Here is a 4,602-nt window from a genome sequence, read left to right as displayed (position 1 = left end):
GTTGGTACGGGTAACAAGAAGGTAAAGAAACCATGAACTCACCTGATAATTCTGAACCAATCAAATTACACCAAACATATGAACTCACCTGATAATTCTGAACCAATCAAATTCCACCAAACTTGAAAGGCAAAGTACCCCGATTACGTGTAAAGAAAGTAATAGCTAAGCCTAAAATGATCAGTATATTTTATTGCCCAGTGTCCACTAATTCACAATCAAATCATAACATAAACATCTTTGTTAGACAATACACTGGTAGAAAACTAAAACTAACATAGACTAGCCAATAGTAATTTAGTAAGCTTTAGTTTGTTGTTTTCTTGTTCTTATCTTGCTCTGTGAATACATGCACAAAAATATAAAGATACAAACTGAAATCATTTCAACTATAAGTGACATTAATATAACAATACACCTTATGAATATAAATTTTTCTTCGTACAAGAAATTTGGGTATTTTAATATTCTAACAGTATATATTAAAATTCGCTTTGTGGTATATGAAACGTACAAGGTGTTTGTTTTCCTTTCAGTTTAAACAGATGAAAAACAACTGTCCACCTAAAATGTTCAAAATTTTTCATACTTATGAACGTGCATGCTAGCATAGAGGCTTAACACCAGAGAATTGGTTACGCAATGTTAATAACTTCCTCGTACATTTCTTACTTATCGTCATAGGTTAATCTCCTTTGATACTGTTGAAGTCTCTCGGACGGAAGAGTACTTGTGAGACGACCAGTAACGTGGTTAGCGCCTGCACCCTTTGAAAGATTACTGCGGTTTTTCTCTCAGCATTCATATAGAATTATTACTGGCAATAATTCTCGACATTTTTAGAGCAGTACTATCGGTCGCCTTTGAGTTGTATTGCAAGTAAAACAAAGGTTACTTTCACTTTGTTTCACACTGTGTTTAGTTTGTTATTATTCATTTCAATGAAGTCAGAAAATCACTTTCAACTCAGCGTAACAACTCTCTCTCTGTAAGGTTCATAGCGCACACAGAGTTAATAGGTTTACGCAACTTACTTATTATTCAAGTTTTGTGTGTAAGCACACAGAGTTAATAGGTTTACGCCACTTACTTATTATTCAAGTTTTGTGTTTAAGCACACAGAGGTTTAAAAACGGACATTTTTACTCCATCTTTAACACCCTCGATAACGACCAAGTTCATGTTTTCAGAGCTGGACCACTGTCAATTAGTCACTCATCTGGAGCCCTTAACGACCAAGTTCATGTTTTCAGAGCTGGATCACTGTCAATTGGTCATTCATCTGGAGCCCTTAACGACCAAGTTCATGTTTTCAGAACTGGACCACTGTCAGTTGGTCATTCATCTGGAGCCTTTAACGACCAAGTTCGTGTTTTCAGAGCTGGCCCACTGTCAATTGGTCATTCATCTGGAGCCCTTAACGACCAAGTTCATGTTTTCAGAACTGGACCACTGTCAGTTGGTCATTCATCTGGAGCCTTTAACGACCAAGTTCATGTTTTCAGAACTGGACCACTGTCAGTTGGTCATTCATCTGGAGCCTTTAACGACCAAGTTCATGTTTTCAGAGCTGGACCACTGTCAATTGGTCATTCATCTGGAGCCCTTAACGACCAAGTTCATGTTTTCAGAACTGGACCACTGTCAACTGTTCATTCATCTGGAGCCTTAACGACCAAGTTCATGTTTTCAGAGCTGGATCACTGTCAATTAGTCATTCATCTGGAGCCTTTAACGACCAAGTTCAAGTTTTCAGAGCTGGATCACTGTCAATTGATCATTCATCTGGAGCCTTTAACGACCAAGTTCATGTTTTCAGAGCTGGATCACTGTCAATTAGTCATTCATCTGGAGCCTTTAACGACCAAGTTCATGTTTTCAGAACTGGACCACTGTCAATTGGTCATTCATCTGGAGCCTTTAACGACCAAGTTCATGTTTTCAGAGCTGGACCACTGTCAATTGGTCATTCATCTGGAGCCCTTAACGACCAAGTTCATGTTTTCAGAGCTGGATCACTGTCAATTGGTCATTCATCTGGAGCCTTTAACAACCAAGTTCATGTTTTCAGAACTGGACCACTGTCAATTGGTCATTCATCTGGAGCCTTTAACGACCAAGTTCATGTTTTCAGAACTGGACCACTGTCAATTGGTCATTCACTTGGCGTCCTCCGGTAGCTCAACGGCAAGACATGAGGAATATAACATTAAAAATCGGGTTTCGATCCCCGCAGTGGGCAGAGCACAAATATTCCATGGGGTATCTAATGCTCTATCTATAATTATAGAACTAAAACTCCTACATAACCACACGTGAATCAATGGGAAGCGGGTAGGAAACAACAATATAATTATAGTACTAAAACTCCTACATAACCACACGTGAATCAATGGGAAGCGGGTAGGAAACAACAATATAATTATAGTACTAAAACTCCTACATAACCACACGTGAATCAATGGGAAGCGGGTGGGAACCACAATCAGTAGCGAAATCCCCCCCTTCAATTGCCAGACTTGGCCTCATAGTTTAATTTCTCCTAGTTAACGCTATTTTGTATACTACTCAAATTGAACCGCCCCCCCCCCAAACAAACAGAACTTGGTAACACCTTCCACGAAAAGAAAAGGTGATTATAATTGGAATTCGAAAAACAGCCGGTGAGTTCCAGCAGGATATCACTCCTCTTTACAACAGCAGCGCAGATAGACGTCACTTCCGACTTGACTGACGCTTGTACACGTATATACACGTGATTTTAAAATGTGGAAACAATTATCTGAACAGCGGCTGATTATTAATAAGAACTTTAGAAATAAAATGTGTGTATAATAATATGTCAACTACACTATATCTACTATACTCACTGCCGATGAGGCCTTTCGTCAAATACCAGGGCTCTTCAGGCCGGCTGGGTTATGACAGATAAACTATTTGTTTCACCTGTTGTAGAAACACAATTATTGAAGACGACGTGTCATCTGTTGTAGAAACACAATTATTGAAGACGACGTTTCACCTGTTGTAGAAACACAATTATTGAAGACGACGTTTCACCTGTTGTAGAAACACAATTATTGAAGACGACTTTTCGCCTGTTGTAGAAACAGTTACTGAAGACGACGTTTCGCCTGTTGTAGAAACACAATTACAGAAGACGACGTTTCGCCTGTTGTAGAAACACAATTACAGAGGACGACGTTTCGAAACTCTTCAACTTTTTGTTTTTCAACTAAGTTTCACTATATTACTTATTGTCATTTTCTTTAATTATCAACAAGAGAGAGAGAAGGCAGCTAGTCAACAGTATCAGAGAGAAAGCAGCTAGTCAACAGTATCATACATCAACTGTTGGACTACTTTTGTTTGATCGAATAGTGAGATTTGACTGTCACTCTCATAGCGCATCCACGGCCCCAAAATGTAGAACGCGTTTTATGGCAATGGACCACGAACCCTCAGATTCAAGGTCCAGGTAAGCTACCTTTAGGCCACGCCCGGCCCTTAATGGAGCGGATTCTCCACCAAACTGATGAAAGTACAAATAATGTCCAAGTCTACAATTAAGCTGATCTGATTACGTTGGTCGATGTGTATCATGACCATCTGTGAAACGTTCAACTCTACAGGTGTTTAAGTTATTTAATAACATCAAACTTTTGGGTTGTCTTGGCGACGATTTAATAACACCAAACGTCTGGGTTGTCTTGGCGACGATTTAATAACAACAAACTTCTGCGCTGTCCTGGAGACGATTTGATAACATCAAACGTCTGGGTTGTCTTGGCGACGATTTAATAACAAGAAACTTCTGCGTTGTCTTGGCGACGATTTAATAACAACAAACTTCTGCGTTGTCTTGGCGACGATTTAATAACATCAAACGTCTGGGTTGTCCTGGCGACGATTTAATAACAACAAACGTCTGTGTTTCCTTGGCGACGATTTAATAACATCAAACTTTTGGGTTTCCTTGGCGACGATTTAATAACATCAAACTTCTGGGTTTCCTTGGCGACGATTTAATAACAACAAACTTCTGCGTTGTCCAGACAACAAAATCAGCTTTCACAGTGATCTCAGATCTAACAGACATCTGGGAAACCACTATGAAAACCAGTTTTGTCAAAAACCCGTACCAGCACCTTACCTGAATCACAACAACAGTTTCTTTACCTTCTTGTTACCCGTACCAACACATTACCAGAATCACAACAACAGTTTCGTTACCTTCTTGTTACCCGTACCAACACATTACCACAATCACAACAATAGTTTCTTTACCTTCTTGTTACCTGTACCAGCACATTACCTGAATTACAACAACATGTTTGGTGTAATTTGATTGGTTCAGAATTATCAGCTGAATTCATATGTTTGGTGTAATTTGATTGGTTCAGAATTATCAGCTGAATTCATATGTTTGGTGTAATTTGATAGATTCAGAATTATCAGGTGAGTTCATATGTTTGGTGTAATTTGATTGGTTAAGAATTATCAGCTGAATTCATATGTTTGGTGTAATTTGATTGGTTCAGAATTATCAGGTGAATTCATATGTTTGGTGTAATTTGATTGGTTCAGAATTATCAGCTGAAT

This window comes from Limulus polyphemus, unplaced genomic scaffold (assembly GCF_000517525.1).
Source record: "Limulus polyphemus unplaced genomic scaffold, Limulus_polyphemus-2.1.2 Scaffold5335, whole genome shotgun sequence".
NCBI lineage: Eukaryota > Metazoa > Arthropoda > Merostomata > Xiphosura > Limulidae > Limulus > Limulus polyphemus.
The sequence above is the reverse complement of the archived record's forward strand: the minus strand, read 5'-3'. Positions refer to the sequence as shown.